This window comes from Hemitrygon akajei, chromosome 4 (genome assembly GCF_048418815.1).
Source record: "Hemitrygon akajei chromosome 4, sHemAka1.3, whole genome shotgun sequence".
Lineage (NCBI taxonomy): Eukaryota > Metazoa > Chordata > Chondrichthyes > Myliobatiformes > Dasyatidae > Hemitrygon > Hemitrygon akajei.
This window is the reverse complement of record NC_133127.1, coordinates 188,577,630-188,603,477: the sequence shown is the minus strand read 5'-3', so window position 1 is coordinate 188,603,477 and position 25,848 is coordinate 188,577,630.

Here is a 25,848-nt window from a genome sequence, read left to right as displayed (position 1 = left end):
GCATTGGGGAGTATTGACCTCTTCATCCTGTCTGAGGAGCATTGCATCGATAGTAACCTGTCACTGAAACTGCTTCTCTGTCTCTGGATAGTGCTATGTAGAGGATGTTCAGAGTTATCCATAATTGACCGTAGCCTACTCAGCGCCCTTCGCTCAGCTACCGATGTTAAACTCTCCAGTACTTTGCCCACGACAGAGCCCGCCTTCCTTACCAGCTTATTAAGACGTGAGGCGTCCCTCTTCTTAATGCTTCCTCCCCAACACGCCACCACAAAGAAGAGGGCGCTCTCCACAACTGACCTATAGAACATCTTCAGCATCTCACTGCAGACATTGAATGACGCCAACCTTCTTAGGAAGTACATTCGACTCTGTGCCTTCCTGCACAAGGCATCTGTGTTGGCAGTCCAGTCAAGCTTCTCGTCTAACTGTACTCCCAGATACTTGTAGGTCTTAACCTGCTCCACACGTTCTCCATTAATGATCACTGGCTCCATATGGGGCCTAGATCTCCTAAAGTCCACCACCATCTCCTTGGTCTTGGTGATATTGAGACGCAGGTAGTTTGAGTTGCACCATATCACAAAGTCCTGTATCAGTTTCCTATACTCCTCCTCCTGTCCATTCCTGACACACCCCACTATGGCCGTGTCATCAGCGAACTTCTGCACATGGCAGGACTCTGAGTTATATTGGAAGTCTGATGTGTACAGGGTGAACAGGACCGGAGAGAGTACGGTTCCCTGCGGCGCCCCTGTGCTGCTGACCACCGTGTCAGACCTACAGTCTCCCAACCGCACATACTGAGGTCTATCTGTCAAGTAGTCCACTATCCAATCCACCATGTGAGAGTCTACTCCCATCTCCGTTAGTTTGTGCCTTAAGATCTTGGGCTGGATGGTGTTAAAGGCACTAGAGAAGTCAAGGAATGTAATCCTCACAGCACAACTGACCCCCTCTAGGTGAGAGAGTGATTTGTGCAGCAAATACGTGATAGCATCCTCCACTCCCACCTTCTCCTTATATGCAAACTGAAGAGGATCCTGGGCGTGCCTGGTTTGTGGCCTCAGATTCTGTATTATCAGCCGCTCCATGGTCTTCATCACGTGCGACGTCAAGGCAACAGGTCTGAAGTCATTCAACTCCTTCGGTTGTGGTTTCTTCGGTACCGGGACAATACAGGATGTCTTCCACTGTCTGGGTACTCTTCTCTGCTCCAGGCTCATGTTGAAGATACACTGTAGTGGTTCTCCCAGCTCAGTCGCACAGGCCCTCAGTAATCGTGGGGAAATTCCATCCGGTCCAGCCGCCTTGCTGGTACAGATCTTCCTCAGTTGACCTACCACCTGTGCAGCCGTAATCCTGGGCGTGGGCAAGGTCTCCTGTGATTGGCTATTTTCCTGTGAGGGAAGTAAGCCTGGTGTGGATTTCTGCGGTGAGGATGAGATTGAGCTGTCGAACCTGTTGAAGAAGTTGTTCAGCTGGTTCGCTTTCTCCACATCTCCACTTATGTTCGCCCTCCGCTTTGCACCACATCCGGTGATGATCTTCATCCCATCCCACACCTCCTTCATGCTTTTTTTCTGCAGCTTTAGTTCTAGCTTCCTCCTATACTGCTCCTTTGCCCCCCTCATCTGTACTCTGAGTTCCTTCTGAACTCTTTTAAGCTCCAACCGATCACCATCTTTAAAGGCCCTCTTCTTCTGGTTTAGGAGGCCTTTGATGTGACTAGTGATCCAGGGCTTATTATTGGGATAGCAGCGAACAGTTCTAACAGGGACAACTGCATCCACACAAAAGTTAATAAAATAAATAAAATAAAAGTTAATAAAGTTAAAAACACAAAATGCTGGCAGAACTCAGCAGGCCAGACAGCATCTATGGGAGGAGGTAATAACGACGTTTCGGGCCGAAACCCTTCATTTTTAACCTGCAGTTAGTTGAGTGATTCTGTAACAGATTCCCACCTTTTGAAAGTCATAAGTGTATTGAAATATGGAATCAGAATCAGGTTTAATATCATATAACTATATAACAATTACAGCACGGAAACAGGCCATCTCGGCCCTTCTAGTCTGTGCCGAACGCTTACTCTCACCTAGTCCCACTGACCTGCACTCAGCCCATAACCCTCCATTCTTTTCCTGTCCACATACCTATCCAATTTTACTTTAAATGACAAAATCGAACCTGCCTTTACCACTTCTACTGGTAGTTCGTTCCACACAGCTACCACTCTCTGAGTAAAGATGTTCCCCTTTGTGTTACTCCTAAACTTTTGCCCCTTAACTCTCAACTCATGTCCTCTTGTTTGAATCTCCCCTACTCTCAATGGAAAAAGCCTATCCATGTCAACTCTATCTAATCCCCTCATAATTTTAAATACCTTTATCAAGTCCCCCCTCAACCTTCTATGCTCCAAAGAATAAAGACCTAACTTGTTCAACCTTTCGCTGTAACTTAGGTGCTGAAACCCAGGTAACATTCTAGTAAATCTCCTCTGTACTCTCTTTATTTTGTTGACATCTTTCCTATAATTCGGTGACCAGTACTGTACACAATACTCAAATTTGGCCTCACCAATGCCTTGTACAATTTTAACATTACACCACCATATCATCAGCATATGTCATAAAATTTGTTAAAAATATGTACCAGATTAACTCCTGGGATATCAGGTTTGCTGAATGAGGAGTTATTAAGCAGGCTGGAATTATACTCTTAAATTTAGAGGAATGAAAGTTGGTAGTATTGAAATATGTAAAATTCTTAAGGGGCTTGATAGGTTTGACATGGAATCGTTTTATTTTCCTAATCCAGCAGTCCTGAAACAGAAGTCACAGTGTCAAAATAAGTATCAATTATCCAGGAAAGAGAATGGAAAGAATTCTTTACCTCAGATGGCCAGAACCAGAATCAGAATCAGGTTTAATATCATTTGCATATGAAATGAAATTTGTTGTTATGCGGCAGCAGTACATTGTAATACATAATAATCAAAACTGTGAATTACAGTCAAAAAGTTAAATTAAGTAGTGCAAAATGCAAGGAAAATAAAGTAGTGAGATAGTGTTTGTAAGTTCAATAAGATGGCAGAGGGGAAGAAGCTGCTCTCAAATTATCGAGTGTGTGTCTTCAGGCTCCTGTATCTCTTCCCTGATGGTAGCAATGAGAAGAGGGCATGCTCTGGGTGATGGGGGTCCTTAATGACAGATGCCGCCTTTTTGAACCATCATTCTTTGAATAGGTCCTGGATGCTGGGGAGGCTGGTGCCCATGATAGAGCTGACTGAGTTTACAACTTTCTCCAGCTTCTTTCAGTCCCTTGCAGTAACCTCACCCCTCCCCATTAGTAGGTGGTTAGAATGCTCTTCACAGTATATCTGTAGAAACTTATGAGTGTCTTTGGAGACATGCCAAATCTCCTTAAACTCCTAATGAAACAGAGCTGCTGTTGTGGCTTCTTTGCCGCTGCATTGATATGCTGTTCCCAGGATAGATTCTCAGAGATGTTGATACCCAGGAACTTTCCACTTCTGATCCCTTTATGAGGACTGGTGTGTGTTCCCTCATCTTACCCTTTCTAAAGTCCACAGTTGGTTCTTTGCCTTACTAATGTTTAGTGCAAAGTTGTGGCTGCAACACCACTCAACTAGCTGATATATCTCGCTCCTGTATGCCTTCTGTCTGTATTGTATTGAATTGTGGCGTATCCTCACTCTGCGCTAAGGTAATTTGTCATGTGGGTTTCGGCGGCTGTTAGCAGCCTTACAAATTAAATCTGTAGTGACTACTTGAAAACAAACTAGAAGTTGCTGAGAGGTTAAGTGAGGGAGTTTACATTGTCTGATGTGCTACCAGCTAACTGAATTCCAAGTCAAAAGCGTTTATTTAATCCTTTACTACAAACCAGCAAAAAAAATCATTCCACTCTTCCATAAATCACTTAAAATAAAAATGAGCAAGACAAGTGGAATTGGATCAAATTCAAACAAGGACAAGCGATCAACAAAAAAACATGCTCTCCCTGCTCACTCCCCTCTCTATGCTGCCATGCCAGTGAACAGGTGACTATATTCATTTATTTCTATCACCCTCCAAATCCACGCACTGCCCGCTAACCTCTGCCCAAGCCGATGTCACAAATTACCTTAACCAAGAGTGAGGATGCTTAACAAAATACAATACTGACAAACAATAAGTTGGGACATGACTCCTACAAAGGCACAAGATGAATGAGAGTTAGTTACTTGTCCCCCACTAACCGTGATTCAGAAGGGCATCAAAGGGAGAAGGCAGGAGAATGGGGTTGAGAATGATAATAACTCAGCCAGGATGGAATTGCAGTGCAGACCTCGATGGGCTGAATGGCCTAATTCTGCTTCTATGTCTCATGGTCTTTTAACTTGTTCTGAGAAGTGATAAGGAACCAGCTGATCTAAAGGTGACTTTAATTCTGCATTCACCCCAATTCCTCATTATTTTGTAAACATCTGCATAAGAGGTTCTTAGGTGCTGGAAATCTTGAGCAACACACATAAAAAGCTGGAGGAGCTCAACAGGTCAGGCTCAATCTACCCTCATCCACAGATGTTGCCTGACCTGCTGAGCGCTTCCAACATTTTGTGTGTGCTGTTTCATAAATACCTGCCAAGTCTCATCACACCTAGAGAAAGTAACCCTAGTTTGTCCAAGCGCTTCTTCTAGCTAACACTCTGTAATCCAGGCAGCATCCTAGCGAACCTTTTTTCCAGTGTTTCCAAAGCCTTCACATCCTTCATTCCTGTAATAGGACTACCAGAACTGCACACAATGCTGCAAATTGGGTCAAATTAGACATGCAATACTACTTCATAACATTTACTCAATACCTAAAAGAATTCAGAACATTTTTAAAATTTAAATGATGTTCAGATAAGTACAGGCATAGGAGGGGTATGGAGGGCTATCGCCCATATGGTCCATGGTTGATTGGACTAGGCAGAATAACAGTTTGGCATGGGCTCAATGGGCTGAGGGGTCTTTATCAGTGCTGTAGTGCCTTATAACTCCATCAGTACAACACAGTACAGGACCTTTGGCCCAAGGTTGTACCGACATCAAGGCTGATCTATCCCTTCCTTCCCAGCTAGCTCTCTATTGGGCAGGATGTACAGCAGCCTTAGGTTCCACACTACCATGTTCAGGAATAGTTATTACCCTTCAACCATCGGGCTCCTGAACTAGAGTGGATAACTTCACTCACCTCAACACTGAACGGATTCAACAACCGATGGACGTGGAAACTATGTTTCTTATGGTGGGGGAGTCTAGGACCAGAGGGCACAGCCTCAGAATAGAGGTATGTCCATTTAGAGTGGAGATTAGGAAGAATGTCTTTAGTCAGATAGTGGTGAATCTGTAGAATTCATTGCCACAGGCAGCTATGGAAGCCAGGTCATTGGATGCACTTAAGGTGGAGGTTGACAGGTTCTTGATTACTCAGGATGTTGAAAGGTTACAGGGAAAAGGCAGGAGAAAAGGGGTTCAGAGGGAAATGGATCAGCCATGATGAAATGCTGGAGTAAATTTGATGGGCCAAATGGCCCAATTCTGCTCCTATGTCTTATGGTCTTATCGACTCACTTTAAGGACACTACCACTTATGTTCTTAGATTTATTTATTTACTTGTTTGTTTATTAATATATTTATATATATAAAATTTGATTTTTGTGTATTTGCACAATTTGTCTTCTTTTGCACATTTGTTGTTTGTCAGTCTTTGTGTAGTTTCCCAGATTCTATTGTGTTCTTTGTTCTGCTGCAATGGTCTTCAAGAAAAATGAATCTCAGGGAAGAAAGTGGTGACATATACATATGTACTTTGATAATAAATTAACTTTGAACTTCGACTTTGAATTTATCTTTCTGACAAGTTGACATTTTTATTTGCTAAACTGGGTAATGACAAATCGAATTTGCTGCTGATTTGCATAAATGCAAATTGCTGTGGTACATTTTCTTTTTATTTTCCTGAATGGCTGTGCAGTATCTTCGGGGAAGAGGTTGGGCTTTTCAATGTCCCTCTATTCACTTTTTGCCAGGGTAGATCAAATCCACCTTATGGAGGAGAGCCTAGTGGGGGGATGTCAGAGGTAATTTCTTTACATAGAGAGTAGTGGGTACATGGAACTCTCCGCCAGGGGTGGTTCCTAAACCTCTTTGTTATGCCATGGACCCCTACCATTGGCCAAGAGTAGCATGGAACCCAGGTTGGGAACCCCTACATTACAGCGTTTAAAATATTCATTAAGACATTTAAGAAACTTTTTGATTAGCACATGAATGGTAGAAAAATCCTGGAGGGAGTGGTTAGATGATCTCAGAGTAGGTTAAAAGGTGGGCAGAACATCGGGGACTGAAAAGCCTTTACTGTATGGTGGGGTGGGGGCACTGCACAGGGTCAGATAATGCTAAAAAGGGTTGCAAACTCAGCCAGCTCCATTATGGGCACTAACCTCTCCATCATTATACGTTGATTCAGAGTTTGTACGTTCTCCGCGTGTCCACATGGATTTCCTCTGGGTGCTCCAGTTTCCTCCCACAGTCCAAAGACGAACCGGTTGGTAGGATAATTGGTCATTGTAAATTGTTGTGTATTTAGGGTGGCATCAAGTTGGAGATTACTGGGTGGAGCAGCTCGAAGGGCCAGAAGTGCCTATTCCCCACTGTTTCTCAATAAATAAATAAAAAAGACAGCATCCATCATTAAGGCTCTCACCGCACAGGACGTATCCTCTTCTCATAACTACCATCAAAGAGGAGGTACAGGATCCTGAAGACACACTCTCAATGTTTTGGGAATAGTTTCTTCCCCTCCACCATCAGATTTCTGAATGGACAATGAACCCAGAACACCACCTCACTATTTTTGCTCTCTTTTCGCACTATTTCATTTACGATAATATTCTTATATATTTCTTACTGTAATTTGCAGATTCCTGCTGTACTGCTGCCACAAAACAAACTTTGTGACAGATGTCTGTGATAATAAACCTGATTCTAACTCTCTGCTGTAACCTTCTATATTCTATGTTTACATTAAATTTCAGGTTCCAGCTTCAATGTCTGCCTTAATGAATAAGCTGATCCTCTGGCCTATTTTCAGTCAGGTAATCTGCAAATGGAATGATAATATTTTGCCTGTGCTCATTAAGTTAGTATGATTAAGTTAGCTTTGTTGGAATAAAATATGACACCTTATAAAGCAGGATAAAGGAGAAAATGTCACCTGCCGCAATTAACACCCTGTGAAAGAGGTCGCTGATGCCACTTACCCATCCTTTCCCCTTAACTTTCAACTTCTTCCTTCGTCCAGATCCCTTCAGAGAGTTGATATTGAATTTACTTCCATTGCTCTCTCAGGCAATGCATACCAGATCAATGGGGACTCTCTATCAAATCACTCAATTTCTCACTAAATGCCTGCTTGCTTCTCTGCCAACATCGTACTCTGCCAAGTCAAAGCATCTCCAGTGATAATCAATGCCATGAAGTTCTTAGAAAAGGTTGACTTTACACATTTCTTCTTAGACACTTACGAGATGTGGACATGCCATAATTTTTTGCTCATCTCCAACTGCCCCTGAACTGAGGATACCATAAGGCATAGACATTAGGTCATTTGGCCCATCAAGCCTGCTCCACTGACTGTCCGCCATATTTATTGTTTTGGAGTCACATAAATGGTAGGCCAGACTATGCAACATGGAGGCACAGATGATAGGGACAATCCCATGCAGCTCCAGAGACCTGGGCCCAATCTTAATCCTCTGGTGCTTTCTATGTGGAATTTGCATGTTCATCCTGTGATTATATGATTTTCTCCAAGTACTTCGCCTGGATATTCCAATAATGAGCAGTCTGGCAGATTAGTTGACTGCTGTGAATTATCCCTACTATGTAAAGGAGTGTGGAAAATGTTGGGGAGTTAATGAAGATAGGGCCAGAGAGTAATACAGTAATCAGCTCAACTGACTTATGATGAGTAAAATACTCATCTAAGCATCATCATTATGTCCTGTGCCGTATGATGTGCACAGTCATGGTCCCATGACCATAATTGTTCTTGGCAATCTTTTACAGAACTGATTTTCCACTGCCTTCTTCTGGGCAGTGTCTTTACAGGACGGGTGACACCAGCCATTATCAATACTTTTCAGAGGTTGTCCGTTTAGTGTCAGTCATCGCATAACCAGGACTTGTGATATGCACCATCTACCAGCTGCTCCCATGGCTTCATGTGACCCCGATCAAAGGGCTAAGCAGGTGCTACACCTTGCCCAAGGGTGATCTGCAGGCTAGTGGGAGGGAAGGTAGAGACGTACCTCTACCCCACCTCCCAAACCAATCTAAGCTAGTCCCAAGCAGTACTTAAAATCACTATAGTACTGGAACCCTAGCTTTTGCCCAGTGCTGCAGGTAGAGAAATTTCTGCTGAAGCTTTGTCAACCTTTGCACCCATTCAATATTCCCGGGAATAGTTGGGATTCTGGAAAAACAAGTGAAGAAAATGCCAGAGAGCATGTTGGCCTTTACTGAAGATTTAAACACATGATTAGATAGGTCTTGCTCCATTAAGACAAGAAATTCTGCAGATGCTGGACACTTAGAGCAACACACACGAAAATACTGGAGGAACTCAAAATGTCAGGTCATATCAATGAAAGTTCAAATGCATTGATTATCAAAGTATGTATACCATATACTGTACAACCCTGACATTCATCTCCCTACAGGCAGCCACAAAACGAAGAAACCCTACAGAACCCATAGAAAGGAAAACCGTCAAACACTCAAGGTGCAGATAGAAAATAAACAAATTGTGCAAACAAAATAAATAAGCAAATAGCATTCAGGACTGAAGTTCGTGAAAGCGAGTCCACGGCTACAGAGACAGCACCCATTAATTGCAAGCCTCAGCCTGAGTTCAGCGCAGAGGCGAGTAACTCTATGGTGGTGAATAAGGAGTGAACAGGTTGGGTTGAGGCTTGAAATCAGGACTTTGCTCAGTAAATCTTGCTCCCATTATTACTGAAGAGGTTCTGCAGATGCTGAAAACCTTAAGCAATTATTTAAGATCCTGGAAGGATCCCATTTGGAACATTAGGAAAGGGTCTGGTCTGTCTCTCTGAGGAAGGATATACAATTCAGAGAGTGAATGCACCATAGGATCACGGGACTGATTCACAGAATGACAGATTTGGGATTAAAGCTGGAAAGGAAGGGGGAAGAAACCAGAATAAGAAGGTGGGGGAGAGGGGATGAAATGAGAAACTGGAAGGTGATAGGTGGAAAAGTTGAAGGATTAAATCAATCAATGAAACATAGGTCATCACGGTAGATTAGTGATTAGCACAATGTTTACAGTGCATAACCGGGTTCAATTCCTGCCACTACCTATAAGGAATTTGTACGTTCTCCCTGTGACCATGTGGGTTTCCTCTGAGAGTTCTGTTTTCCTTCCACAGTCCAATGACATACCAGTTGGTAAGTTAATTGGTCATTATAGTCGTCCTGTACTTTGGCTAGAATGAAATTGGTGCACTGCTGGGCAGTGAAGCTCGAAGGGCCTATTTTGCATCGTATCTCAATAAATAAATTAATAATTTTTCCCAGTAGAGCTTGTCACTGATAGAGCAATGCAGTCTACTTAAACCAATCTTTTCTTAGTGAAAGGGTTATATAGCACACCACTTTCTGGAAAACCTCAATTACAACTGGAAACAGTGCCAAGACTCACCTGATCAGGCAGCATCTGTGGAGATGGAAACACTTGAGGTTGTTGAACTTTAATCAGAACTGAATCAACATCCTCAAAAGAAATACCACTGACCTGAAACAGTAACTCTGGTGCCTCTTCTCCTTCCCTTTCTCACACAGTCCGCTGTCTTATCCAATCAGAATCCTCCTTCTTCTTCAGTCATTTACCTCTTCCACCTATCATCTCCCAGCTTCTATCTTCATAACCCCTTTTCCCCTCAGCTGGTCTCAGCTATTACCTGCCAGATTGTACTCCTTCTTCTTCCCTTACCTTCTTAATCTGGTTTCTTCCCCATTCTTTTCCATTCCAGATGAAGGGTCACTGCCCAAAATGCTGACTATTTATTTACCTCCATAGATGCTGTCTGACCTGTTGAGTTCCTCCAGCATTTTGGGTGTGTAATCACTAGATGTGTTTTAGGAACTTTAAGTGTGGGATATATTGTCCAGGGCACAATGTGTATGATAGTTTTAATCTCCTTTGATGTTTTATCAATGGATTTTTAACTGCTACCAGCAGAGTAAATTCATTCTAACATCCCCAGAAAGATAATCCCTTGGAAGTGTTACAACTTTAGTATTACAGAAATCATGAATCTCTTAGCTGAAGACTTCGGATTGGGGCATGACCCAGTGACAATATCTGATTAGTTACCTATTTTAAGTCAGACAATTGAATTCATACAATCTGGAACTCCAAACCTCATTGTCAAATCTTTATTCAATTCCATAGATACTGCCTGACCTGTTGAGTAATTTGTTTGTATTGCTCTGGATTTGTAGAATCTACGAAAACTCTTGAGTTTACAATAACTTTAGCTCCGGTTGCTAAGCATTTTTTGTTTTTTTTTCATTTCTTTATATTTTATCAGTACTGAAATTTGGAATATTGTGTACAGTTCTGGTCCTCTCATTATAGGAATGAAATGTAAGCTTTAGAGAGGGGGCTGAGGAAATTTACCTCTCTGGGTGAGAGGGCATGTCCCATGAGGAAAGTCTGAGTGAGCTCGGGCTTTTCTCTTTGGAGCAAAGGAGGATGAGAGGAGACTTGATAGAGGTGTACAGGATGATAAGAAGATTGAGTGGATAACCAGAAACTTTTTCCCAGGGCACAAATGGCAAGGGGGCATAATTTTAAGTTGATTGGAGGAAATAATAAGCGGGATGTCAGAGGTAGTTTTTTTATACAGAGGGTGGTGAGCGCATGGAGTGTACTTCCGGGGTTGGTAATAGAGGCAGTTCTTTACACAGCAAGTAGTGGTGCATGGAACACCCTGCGGGGGGGGGGGGGGTGGTACAAGTATACATTAGAGACTTTAAGATACTCATTAGGGAATTTAAGAAGCTCGTAGATAGTCAGATGGATGATAGAAAAATGAAGGGTTATGCAGGAGGAAAGGGCGAGATGATCTTAGAGTAGGTTAAAAAGTCTGCAGAACACAGTGGGCCGAAGGGCTTGTGCTGTATGGAGGGGCAACGGCACAAAGTCAGAGGGCTTGAAACTCAACCAACTCCATCATGGGCACTGAACACCCGAGCATTCAGGACATCTTCAGAAGGCGATGTCTCAAAAAGATATAACTTTCACTACCATGAAAGAGGAGGTACAGGAGCCTGAAGACACACTCTCACTGATTTATGAATGGCTTCTTCCCCTCTGTCATCACATTTCTGAATGAACAATGAACATATGTTTTATGTTCTCTTATATATTTTTAATGTTTTCACAATGCAATTGCTTACATCATGACCATTATATCTCCTATCTGAGAAAGAACAGGAGCTCAGTGTTGATGTCAAGACTATGTTTGAGTTTATTTCTCCAATGTGATCTTAAATGTATCTCCTTGAGAATTTCAAGTTTTGATTGACACAAAGCATGTGTTTTGCCAGCACAAGTCCTTGAGGGAATCAGATACAGATAGATGTTTACAGAGTTATAGCGTGCATTTTGGATAGCGATATACCAAGTAGTATCAAAGGAAGCTCTTGTTCAGTTCATAATTCCAGGTTTCAATCATGTCTATCTTTCCACAATCCATGCTATCCCATTTGGATCCATGCTAATGGTTTTTGACAACATTCTGACTGGTTGCATCATACTGGGAACGAGGCATCAATGCACAGAATTGAAAGCAGCTGTGGTGGGTTGTACATTCAGCCAGCTCCATCACGGGCACAACACAATCCACCATTGAGGACATCTTCAAAAGCTGGTACCTCAGGAAAACAGCATCCATCACTAAGAATCTTGACCATCAAGGACATGCCTTCTTCTCATTACTACCATCAGGGTGAAGATACAGGAGCCTGAAGACACACACTCAGTATTTTAGGAACATATTCTTCCCTTCCACCATCAGGTTTCTGAACAGTCAATAAACCCTTGCTATTATTCTCATTCCCATTCCCATTTCCACTCCAACATGTCAATCCATGGCTTCCTCTTTTGCCACTCTCAGTCTGGAGGAGCAACACTTTGTACTCACCTGATGGCATGAATATCGATTTCTCCTTCCCCCATCACCTGCCTTCAACTATTCCCCACTCTGACATTTTATTTCAGTTTACTTCTCACCTGCCTATTACTTCCCCCGGGTCCCCTCCTCCTTCCCTCTCTCCTGGGGTCCACTATCTTGTCCTATCAGATCCCTTCATCTCTAGCCCTCTACTCTACCTTTATCACTCACCAGGCTTCATTTATCACCTTCCAGCTAGCTTCCTTCCCCTCCCACTACCTTTTTTATTTCTGGCATCTTTCCCCTTCTTTCTCAGTCTTGAAGAAGTGTCTGGGACCAAAACATTTTATTAATTTCTATAGATGCTGGCTGACCTGCTGAGTTCCTCCAGTATTTTGTGTGTGTTGTTTTGCACTATTTATTCATTCATTCATTTATCCATTCATTTGTTGGTTTGCTCATTTATTTATTTATTAACATTTTTTTAAAAAATCTTACACCATTCTACTTCCACAAATCAACAGATTTCACGTCAGTGATAGTAAACATGATTCTGATTCTAATTTCTAGTGCTTTTAACAACATAGCAACTCAATATCAAGTTCTCCAACATCCGAGTTTGCTTCTCATATCTCTATAGAGAGATAGAAACATTCAGCCCATCATACCCATACTAGCCCTTTAGTTCATGTACATTAAACCCAACTGCCTGCACTAGGACCATTTTATTTAACTGTCTGCTTGATCATCTCTTAAATGTAGTAATTTTATCAGTTTCAACCACCTCCTCTGGTAACATATTCTGGATATTACCAATGTTGGCGCATGTTTATGTTGACACGTGGCCAAGCGGTTAAGGCGATCATCTAGTGATCCGAATGCCGCTACTTCGAGCCTTGGCTGAGGCTGTGTGTGTGTCCTTGAGCAAGGCACTTAACCACACATCACATTGCACTGCGACAACACCAGTGCCAATCTGTATGGGTCCTAATGCCCTTCCCTTGGACAACATCGGTGATGTGGAGAGGGGAGACTTGCAGCATGGGCAACTGCCGGTCTTCCATAAAACCTTGCCCAGGCTTCTGCCCTGGAAACTTTCCAAGGCGTAAATCCATGGTCTGACGAGACTAACAGAGGCCTACAATATACAAAATTACCAATGCTATGTTCTATTTTTCAAATATCTGTTCGTCTCTGGTTCAACCTTTCTACTGTTGGAAGCTGTTCCTCGCTGCACAATTGATCAACAAGCTTCATAATTCTTGGCACCTAGATTGCATTAACCCTTCTTTATCTTGTATCTCTTGTGACTGGGGTATCTCTGCCCAACAGCATCTGCCAAACACCTGCTAACACCTGCTATCACTCCCCAAGGTGATAGCTGATCAAACGGTTACTTACAAATTTAATATCCAGTCGTGTTTTTGGCAAGTCCTGTGAGACCGAAGGTAGTTTAGCTCCACTGAAGCTGAGGGGATTTTGAGATGACTCATGGAGCCAAATATTGAACCACGGATTCATCTGCAGAGGGAGCAGATGGATGCTGAGGTGGTGGGTATGCCAATGAGAGGAGACTGCTGTGGTTAGACGTGTGGCTGCTGCTGGGAACAGGTGTAACGAGCTCTTTGGGCCTATGCGGGGAGCCAGAAAGCATTGAGCTCTGAGGTTTTCAGAGCAACTGAATTGGTTAATTATTGTTTAATAAGAGACACTAATCGTTTAGAGTTCCTTGTGGTTTTCTCAAGCCACTCGCTCTTTGTAATGCAGTCTCCTGGTGTTTTCTGTATAAACTTGTAAAGTTTATTTTGATAAGCTCGGGGTTTCTGTGGTACTTGTATTATTTAAGCGGACATCCGATCAGCACTAATTGCAGGCTCCTAGTTTTGAGAATGTTACATCACACAATGTCGCTCGGCCAACCAACAAATGTTCTGCTGGAATTCTTACGAATAATCTCTCATCTCTGCCCCCACCTCGGAGTCTGTCTTTCTTCCACATTTGGGTTCCAGCATTACCAGTGCACATTATGAGAACAGGTGTCAAGGTTGGGTCAATAGACCTACATATGGGGACTGGGATCGCAGTCTGTTGTGAGGCCAGAAATAGGTCATGGTGAGGGATGTGGTTGGAGAAGTTAACCAGGGTCATGTTCAGGTGTGCACTAGATCTTGGAAACCCTGATCTGCTTGGAGTCTGGCTGGAGCCAGGACCCAGAGATCTGCAACTTCAAATTCATCTGCATCCAGCTTATCACTGCCGTCGATCACATGCCTTGAGACTTAGCTTCTTTTAGCAGCAACACAGTACGTTCACATGTCATGAAGGAACAGATCTTAAAACATGTTGGTGATAATAAGCCTGATTCTAGTTCATTAAAAGATAAGGACGAACATATAGTACTGTGCAAAAAACTTGGCACATATCTGTAGCTAGGGTGCCTAAGACTTTTGCACAGTACTGTAGTAATTTTATGTATTGCACTGTACTGTTGCCCCACAAAAAAAAATTCATGACGTATGTAAGTGATGATAAAAATATGTAAGTGATGATATGGGTCTCTATTGTGGACTGAGAGTGGGAAGGAGGCAGGGAGAGGGGAATGACGGTTGGGAAAAGAGGAAGGGAGAGGGGAGAGAGCAAGACACACCAGCCAGACATTTTGTAATGATCAATAAACCAATTGTTTGTAATCAAATGACCTTGCCTGGTGTCTCAGGGCTGGGTGTGTCTGCACCCGTGCCTTTCCCTGCTCCTGACACTCCTTCTCTACCACCTGTCCCACACCCCTCCCACGGCAACTCCACTTTTGCTATTCCCAACATTCTTTACACCCACCAGATTTACAAACTTACTGTCTGTTCCATGTTGACCTGTATATGCAAAAGTCTTAGGCACCCTAGATATATATACACATGCCTAAGACTTTTGCACAGTACTGTAAGTAACTATAAATTATATTATTATCAAACATATCTAACTTCTTCAATTGCAAAATAAAGATCAAAGTATACATAATGATGCAAGGGCAAGTTTGCAAAAAGTAAAAGCCATTGTCCAAGGTAATGTTTGGGTGTTTCAGATGGGTTCCAGAACCTGAATACAGCTGGGGTGGCTCTCTGGGCTCCTATATCTCCTGCCTGATGCCACCAACAAGAAGAGGGAATGGTCTGAATGGAGAGAGCCTTTTATAATGGATGCCACCTTTCCGTGATCTGGCCTCTCTGTTAGGTGTGGATGGAGTCAAGGGATGAAAATCGAAGAGGGATGCTACCAATGATAGTTTTCAGGGCTGTGTTGAGGTGTCTCACCGGAGCTGAGGGGCAGGAACACTGTTAGGTACCTATCCAGTGCCAAGGTTCAAGGAATTAATTAGGTGTGTGGTCAGGGATGAGGTGGAGACAATGACAGAGTTCATAAGAACATAAGACTTTACTTTTATTGTCACCAAACAATTGACACTAGAGCGTACAATCATCACAGCGATACTTGATTCTGTGCTTCATGCTCCCTGGAGTACAAATCAAAGTAAATATAATAAAAATTTGAATTATAAAACATAATTAGAAAATAGAAAAGGGAAAGGAAGGTAGTGCAAGTCAGTTCCGGATATTTGGAAGGTACGGCCCAGATCCGGGTCAGGATCCGTTCAGCAGTCTTATCACAGTTGGAAAGAAGCTGTTCCCAAATCTGGCCGTACGAATCTTTAAGCTCCTGAACCTTCTCCTGGAGGGAAGAGGGACAAAAAGAGTGTTGGCTGGGTGGGTTGTGTCTTTGATTATCCTGGCAGCACTGCTCCGACAGCATGCGGTGTAAAGTGAGTCCAAAGATAGAAGATCAGTTTGTGTGATGTGCTGGGCTATGTTCACGATCTTCTGCAGCTTCTTCCAGTCTTGGACAGGACAACTTCTATACCGGGTTGTGATGCACCCTAGAAGAATGCTTTCTACAGTGCATCTATAAAAATTAGTGAGGGTTTTAGGGGACAGGCCAAATTTCTTCAGCTTTCTCAGGAAGTAAAGGCGCTGGTGGACCTTCTTGGCAGTGGACTCTGCTTGGTTAGACCAAGTCAGGTCATTTGTGATATTCACACCAAGGAACGTAAAGCTTTTGACCTGTTCCACCTGCGCACCACCAATATAGATGGGGTCGTGCAGTCCGCTACTCCTTCTGAAGTCAACAACCAATTCCTTTGTCTTGCTGACGTTGAGGGATAGGTTATTGTCTTTGCACCATGCCATCAGGTTCTTAATTTCCTCTCTGTACTCCGACTCATCATTACCCAAGATACGGCCTACAATTGTGGTGTCATCAGCAAACTTGTATATTGAGTTTGATGGAAACTTGGCTACACAATCATGGGTGTACAGTGAGTACAGCAGGGGGCAGAGCACACAGCCTTTTGGGGCACCGGTGCTCAGAGTGATTGTAGAGGAGAGCTTGTCCCTTATTTTTACAGCCTGGGTCCTGTCTGTGAGGAAGCTGAAGATCCAGCTGCAGATCTGAATGTTAAGACCCAGGTTCCAGAGCTTAGGAATCAGTTTATTTGGAATGATGGTATTAAAGGCAGTGCTGTAGTCAATGAAAAGGAGCCTTACATATGCGTCTTTATTCTCCAGATGTTCTAAGGAGGAATGTAGTGCCAGAGAGATGGCATCTGCCATAGAAGCATAGGAGCAGATATAGGCCATTTGGCCCATTGTGTTTGCTCCCCCATTTCATCATGGCTGATTCATTTCCCTCTCAGCCCCCATCTCCTGCCTTCTCCCCATATCTCTTCATGCCCTGACCAATCAAGAATCTATCAACCTCTGCCTTAAATATACTTGGCCTCCACAGCCGTCTGTGCTACAGTTTCCTCAGATTCACCACTCTCTGGCTAAAGAAATTCCTCCTCATATCCATTCTAAAAGGACACCCCTCTATTCTGAGACTGTGTCCTCTGGTCTTGGACTCCCCTTCCATAGGAAACATTCACTCTATCGAGGCTTTTCAGCATTCGAAAGATTTCAATGAGATCCTCCCTCATTCTTCTGAATGACATCAAGTAGAGTCCCAGAGCTATCAAACGCTCTTCACATGATTAGCCATTCAGTTCCTGAACATGGTTAAGTGCTTCGGTGCAGCTAGGGTTCAGGGGCATGCTTAAGTCCACTTGTGCAGCCTAGGTTGGGGATTAGTAATTGGAACACTAGTGTCGCATGTACCGGGTTTCAGTGAAAAGTTTGCATGCTATCCAGACAGATCATTTTATGCAGAGATATACTGAGGCAGTGCAAAACAATTAGTATTCAGCCAGTCTGGAGTTTGGGGATCCATTGCTGGCAAGTCCTGGGGTCCTTATCAAAAATCGAAGATCAATAACCAGTACAGAAGTAGAGGCCCAGGGGATGAAACCCTGCCTCTGCGAGTATACAGCTCCACTGGCGAAGTCAGCGGCTTGAAGGCTGTAAGTCCACTGGAAGCTGGAGGCCCAAAGGCCTGTACTGGTGTTGAAGAACTGACTCTGTGTGTGTGTGTGTGTGTGTGTGTGTGTGTGTGTGTGTGAATGGGAGGGAGGAAACGGGCTTGGTTTGCTGTGGTCCTGGTGTTGTTGTTGTTGCTTGTATTATTCTGCTGAGCATTGTGGCATGCTATGTTGGCACTGGGATGTATGGCGACAATATAGGTTGCTCCCAGCACAGCCTTCAGTTGAGTTGGTTGTTACTGCAAATGACGCATTTCACTATGTGGTTCAATGTACATGAGATAAATAAATGAATTTAAATCTGAATCTACTGTAATTGGATATCCGTGAATTGTTGTCACATGTACCACATGTATCATTTTGAAAGATTCAGAATCCGAATCAGATTTGTTATCGTTGATGTAGGTTCTGAAATTTGGTGCAACACAAGACATAAAGTTTATTATCAATTATAAAAAGACATTGTGTATAACTGGAATTAAAAGAATATCCAATAGACAGTTCAGAAGCAGTTTAGGAACATTTGCTTCAGGAACAGTTATTGCCCTTCAACTATCAGGTTCCTGAACAAGAGTGAAAAATTTCACTCACCACAATGCTCATCACTGATCAATTTCACTAATCATAACCTATGGACTCACTTTCAAGGACTCTACAACTCACATTCTGATTTCCATATTTATTATTATTATTAATTTCTTTTGTATTTGCACATTTTGTCCTCTTTTGCATATTGGTTGCTTGTCAGACTTTGTGTGTAATTTTTCATTGATTCTATTGGATGTCTTTGTTCTACTTTGAATGCCTGCAGGAAAATGAAACTCAAGGTAGATAATGCAGGGTGACATATACAAAGTATGTACTGTTAATACTTTCACTTTGAACTTTGAATCTGATTCTGAATCATAATCAGGTTTGTTATCACTGACATAATTCATAGAACCATAAAACTATAGAGCACTACAGCACAGAAAACAGGCCATTCAGCCCTTCTACTCTGTGCCGAAACTTTATTCCATTAGTCCCATTGGCCTGCACCCAGTCCATAACCCTCCAGACCTCCCCCGTCCATGTATCTATCCAATTTATTCTTAAAACTTAAGAGTGAGCCCGCATTTACCACGTCAGATGGCAGCTTGTTCCACACTCCCACCACTCTCTGAGTGAAGACATTCCCCCTAATGTTCCCCCTACATCTTTCCCCTTTCACCCTAAAGCCATGCCCTCTTGTATTTGTCCCTCCAACTCTAAGTGGAAAGAGTCTACTCGCATTTACATTCGTGAAATTTGTTGTTTTGCAGAGCAGTGCGGTGCAATAGATTAACAAATTACTATAATGTACAATAAGAATTATTTTTAAAAATGCAGAAAAGAAAGCAAATCATAAGCACGAAAATTCTGCAGATGCAGGGAATCCAGAGCAACAAACACAAAATGCTGGAGGAACTCAGCAGATCAGGCAGCATCTATGGAAAAAGAGTCAACCGTCAATGTTTCAGGCCAAACTCCCTCTTCAGGACTGAGGGGAAAATGGGAAGATGACAGAATAAAGAGATGGGGGAGGGGAAGGAGGCTATCTGAAAGGTAGTAGGTGAAGCCAGGTGGGTGGGAAAGGTCAAGGGCTGGAGAGGAAGGAATCCGATAAGAAAGCAGGGTGGACCATAGGAGAAAGAGAAGGAGGAGGTGGCCCAAGAGCATGTGATATGCAGGTGGGAAGAGATAAAAGGTCTGAGTTAGAAACAGATTAACTGCGCGGGTTTTGTTTACCAGAAGGAGAAATCGATATCCATGCCATCAGGTTGGAAGCTACCCAGATGTAGTATAAGGTGTTCTTCTTCCACCCTGTAAGTGGCTTTATCTTGGCACAAGAGGAGGCCATGGATCTACATGTCGGAATGTGATGCCAATAAAAGAGAGCAAATAGTGAAGTTGTGTTCATGCATTCATGGACCGAATGGCATCAGTAATTCGCTTATGCCAGGCCACATCCTTCCTTTCTCCCTGATGTTACTGTGTGATGTCAAATTGGAATGATAACAACATTATCAGGAGCAAATAACCTTCAACAAATCAGCATTTAAATGAAAGTTCTTTCGCTGCAAGCAGAAAGACAAGCACATGCAACAAAAGCCAATTTATTTGCTTCTGATTTGCCTCATTGCAAGTGTGAATGTGTTTTCCTTTTGATTGTCTAGCTTTCTCTGATCCGAGAGGAGTGCCACTTGTTTTTGCAGAGTGTGGCTCCACTTAGGGACAGTAAAAGCAAGGGTGATGGATATTAAACCTGTTCCCCCCCCCCACACCATTCTCTGCACTAATATCCATCATGCTCCTCCATCCAAACCGATATCACACAAATAGGAAACACAAGAGATTCTCTAGGTGCTGCCTGACCTGCTGAGATCATCCAGCATCTTGAGTGTGTCACACAAATTGACATTTGGATATGGGGCAGGAAAAGGGATTATCACAAGTCATTCCGCAGATGCTGGAAATCCGGAGTAACACACATAATGTGCTAGAGGAACTCGGCAGGTAAGGCAGCATCTACAGAAAGGAATAAAGAGTCAACTTGTTGGGCTGAGACACTTTATCAGGACTGGGATGAGACGTGTTGATGAAGGGTCTCGGCCCAAAAGATCAACTGTTTATTGCCTTCCATAAATGCTGCATGACCTGCTGAGTTTCTCCAGTATTTTTTTTTATTATTTGAGACAGCTCAGAATAGGCCCTTCCTCTGAGCCTCACTGCCCAGCGACCCCCGATTTAACCCTAGCCTAATCACGCAACAATTGACAATGACCATAAACATAAGACATCATTAAACTTGTTGCTCTTTGTCTGTAGATCAATTCCTTTGCAGCTGGCTGCGATCAGGATTCGATTCCAGCCGTCATTTATAAGGAGCTTGTCTGCTCTCCCCGTAAACACTCGGATTTTCTCCGCATGCTCTGGTTTCCTCCCACATTCCAAAGGCAAGCAGGTTAGGGTTAATGAGTGGTGGGCACACTATGTTGGCACCAGACCCATGGACACACCTGCGGGCGCAAATTTCACTGGAGTGATTTGCCGCAAACAACACAATTCACTGTATGTTTCCATGTACATGTGATTAATAAAGCTAATCTTTATCTTTGTGTTTTTTCATCCACCTCCCAACTCCACTTCCGCTTCCCCCCCCCCCCCCCCCCACCTGGGACAACCTGCCCATCACTTTTGACCCCTCCTCTGTCCACCAGACTCCTGCTTCACCTTCTCTTTATACTGGCCACCTCGCCTCCACGTTCTCAATCCTGAAGCAGGGTCTTGGCTTGAAATGTTGATCATTCATTCCCTTCCATAGATGCTGCCTGACCTGCTGACTTCCTTTAGCATTGTGTGTGTGTGTTGCTCTGGATTTCCAGCATCTGCAGAATCTCTTCTGTTCTTCCTGTAGCTTGTTGATTGCTTAAGTGCCAATCATATTTCAGTCGGTACTACAACCTCATTAATGTGGGCAGACTGCATTTGCACCTGCTGAGAGAGGGAGCTACTCACTGAACCGACACTAACACAAGGGCTCAGCAATATGTTGTGTTTGTGAGATGGTTCAGAATCAGAATCAGCTCGATTATCATTCACATATGTGTTCAATTTCACTACAAAAACAATGCATGTTACAACTAATGAATGAATAAATGAATCCATAGATAGATAGATAGTACTCGTAAATAGGTGCATACATGATAGAAAAACGGAGGGCTATGTAAGAGGGAAGGTTGATTGAAGGTTGTAGATTGAAATAGAGCAGGTTAAAAATCAGCACAACAATGTGGCTGAAGGGCCTGTAGTGTTTTATGTTCCAGATGGATGGATGGATAGATGGATAGATAAAAGAAAATCTGCAGAAGCTGAAAAATCAGAGCAACACTCACAAAATGCCAGAGGAACTCAGCAGGCCAGGCAGCATCTACGGAAAAAAATACCAGTCGATGTTTTGGGCCAAAACCCTTCGGCAGGACTTTGGCATGGTTTCAGCCGGAAACGTTGACCGTACATTTTTCCACAGATGCTGCCTGGCCTGCCGAGTTCCTCAAACATTTTGTGTAGGTAGATAGCTAGATAGATAGATAAATAAATAGATAGTTGCATTGATAGGAAGATAGATGGATGCATAGATAGATAGATAAATACATAGACAGATAAATACTGTAGATAGATTGAATTATTTGGTAGGTAGATAGTTAATAGACAAATACAGTGCTGTGAGGAGGGGAGGGTAATCTTAGAGTAGGTAAACAGGTTGGCACAACATCGTGAGCTGAAGAACCTGTGCGGTACTGCTCCACGTTCCATGTTGATTACATAGATAGACAGACAGACAGTCAGAGCAAAAGAGTAATAGTGAGGTATTGTTCAGGGATTCAGAAATCTGTTGGCAGAGTGGAGGAAGCTAGAACATAGATCTTGACGTTCTATGATGGTGTGCTGATCTACTCCAAGATTAATCTAACCCTTCCCTCTTACACAGCTCATAGTCTTTCATTTTTTGCTCCGTCAATGTGTTATTAGCAGTCTCTAACCTCTCAGCCTGTGTCACCACCGCAGTCCTAAATCAATGAGTGCGGGTCTACATTCAGTCTCCTGCATCTCCTCCCCGGTGTTAGAAATGAGAAGAAGTTGACAAATAGTTAAAGTTGCAACTTCAAGTTACAGAATTCTGCCACCTGGTCGAAAGGAAACTTTGACTAGAACTCAGGCCTCTATCTTTTAACAAGAAATTGTTCCCTGATTTATATGTCGGCCAGTCACCTGCTGCATTCATCAGCACCGGTATTGATCTCCATTTTGGGGAAATGATATCAGCATTTATTCTGCTGGTTTGCATCTATGTTCTAAAACCTATGCTGCGGTAACATCTGAAATTTACATTTGGTATACGGAGAGAGAGCCAGTTCTGCAGTATAAAAACAGCTCAGCTTGCCCATGGATCTTTCCAGACCTTTCCCATCCATGAACCTGTCTGATAGCATGAACATCAATTTCTTAAACTTCAGGTAATTACCCCCCTTCACCATTCCCCATTCCCGTTTCCCTTTCACTCCTTCTCTTCCTATCTACCCACCATCTCCCTCTAGTGCTCCTCCCACTTCCCTTCCTTCCATGGTCTTCTGTCTTCTCCGATCAGATTCCCCCTTCTCCAGAACTTTATCTCTTCCAAATAACTTCCCAGCTCTTTACTTCAAATCAAAACAAATCAAGTTTAATTGTCATTCAAACCATACATGGATACAGCTGAATGAGACGGCGTTTCTTCGGGGCCATGGTGCAAAAACATACACGCGCATTCAAAATATCGAGAAAGGAGAAAAAAAAGACCATAGACACGTAAGTAAACAAATTTTTACTCCAAAACCCTGAGCGACAAGCACCACAAATTCATGGTTCCCAGCAGTCCATCCTTTAATTCCACCAATCCCACATGGGAGGGCAGCACCGATGGGAGAGGCCAGCCCCAACCGAGGCTGGTGCTACGTACAACACAAGCTCACGACCTGAGGCCTAGCTATAACCGAGGTGACACTGCTGCCTCGCCGCCTGTCTCTTCACCAAAGAAGGTGAGCAAGTGATGCACCGTCAATAGTTCTCGGAGACGTGAGGCGAGATATAGGCTTTTATTGGCTGGAAGAAAGAACAAGCAGCAATTGACCACCACACTGCATCCTGGAGACTGAGGCCGGGCCTGTGTCTCCAATTGCCTTTATACCGGGGTCTGTGGGAGGAGCCACAGGAGCAGTCGGCGGGGGGGGGGGGGGGGGGCGTGTCCAGACAGGTATATGTAGTTCACCACAGCAAGCCTGAGGGAAACAATGTCCAACAGGGTCTTGCGATCACAGAAGAAACATCCAAGTCAGTCAGTCACGATTTCACCGCACACAGCCTTTGCACCAACTCTGGTGCCTCTGTGTATCACACAGCAGCACGCTCGGCACCCAGGTCAGCTCTACTGAACCCAGTTCGGCTTTTCCTGTGGCCTGACAGACCATCTCGTCACCCCCATTCTGACGGCCTATTTCGGCAGCCCTGGCTCGACGGCTCGACTTGACCTCTCTGGCCCAACGGACTGGCTTGCCTTCTCCAAACTGTGGTCCAGTTCTTACGACACCCTGGCCGGCTACACAAGCAACGAGCAGCTCACTGATGCAGTGAACTTGCTATACAGGTAGTTATTGGATTCAAGAAAAGTCTTACTATGTATAAAAACACATTTAACAAGGAAAAATGCACCCTTGGGTGGCCCCCAAGAGGCTGTTGTGTGTATACGCCTGCCATCTTATTGGAAGTAAGCCTCCTCTTCCTCTCCCGGTTTCACGTACCTCCTGCCACCTTGTACTTCTTCCTCCCTTCCTCCACCATCTTTTTTTGACTTCTTCCCCTTTGCTTTCCGGTTCTGATGAAGGGTCTTAGCCCGAAACTTCGAGTGTTTACCCCTCTCCATAGATGCTGCCTGACCTGCTGAGCTCCTCCAGCACGTTGTGTGTATTGCTGTAGATTTCCAGCATCTGCTGTACCTCTATGCCTGTCTAAGCATCATGGACGCCACAGTAGCATGGTAGTTATCACGATACTCAGGGCGTTCTGGAGTTTAGAGTACAATTCTGGTGCTGCCCGTACAGAGTTCGTATGTTCTCCCCATAACCGTGTGGGTTTCCTTCCACAACCCGAAGTTGGTAGGTTAATCAGTCATGGTAAATTGTTCAGTGATTAGGCCAGGGTTAAGTAGGTGGGTTGCTGGGTGATGAGGCTCATTGAGCTGGAAAGGCCTGTTCTGCGCTGTATCTTTAAATAAATAATCCTTTAATGACTGATTCATAGGTTTAAACAACAAGGAGAAAAGGCCTTTCTGTAAACATGTTGACTTTCTATTGGCATGACATCATGACATCCCATACTCTCATACTGTTAAAGGTCTAGATGGGTTAGAGTTTGTGAAATGTGTTCAGGAAAGTTTTCTAAATCAATATATAGATGTACTAACTAGGGAGGATGCAATATTAGATCTCCTATTAGGAAATGAGTTAGGGCAGGTGACGGAAGTGTGTGTAGGGGAACACTTTGGTTCCAGTGATCATAACGTCATTAGTTTCAACTTGATCATGGATAAAGATAGATCTAGTCCTCAGGTTGAAGTTCTAAACTGGAAAAAAGCAAAATTTGAAGAAATGAGAAAGGATCTAAAAAATGTAGATTGGGACAGGTTGTTCTCTGGCAACGATGTGATTGGTAAGTGGGAGGCCTTCAAAGGAGAAATTTTGAGAGTGCAGAGTCTGTATGTTCCTGTCAGGGTTAAAGGCAAAATGAATAAGAATAAGGAACCTTGGCTCCCGAGGGATACTGGAACTCTGATAAAAAAGAAGAGAGAGATGTATAACATGTATAGGCAACAGGAAGGAAATAAGATGCTTGAGGAGTATAAAAAGAGTAAGAAAATACTTAAGAAAGAAATCAGGAGGGCTAAAAGAAGACATAAGGTTGATTTGGCAGTCAGGGTGAAGGATAATCCTAAGAGCTTCTGCAGGTATGTTAAGAGCAAAAGGATAGTAAGGGATAAAATTGGTCCTCTTGAAGATCAGAGTGGTCGGCTATGTATGGAACCAAAAGAAATGGGAGAGATATTAAATGGGTTTTTTGCATCTGTATTTACTAAGGAAACTGGAATGGAGTCTATGGAAACAAGGCAAACAAGTAGGGAGATCATGGAACTTATACAGATTGAAGATGAGGAGGTGCTTGCTGTCTTGAGGCAAATCAGAGTAGATAAATCCCCAGGACCTGACAGGGTATTCCCTCGGACCTTGAAGGAGACTAGTGTTGAAATTGCAGGGGCCCTGGCAGAAATACTTAAAATGTTGATATCCACGGGTCAGGTGCCGGAGGATTGGAGGATAGCTCATGTAGTTCCATTATTTAAAAAATGCTCAAAAAGTAAGCCGGGAAATTATAGGCTGGTAGGTTTGACATCGGTAGTAGGTAAATTATTGGAAGGAATATTAAGAGTTAGGATCTACAAGTATTTGGATAGACAAGGACTTATTAGAAAAAGTCAGCATGGCTTTGTGCGTGGTAGGTCATGTTTAACCAATC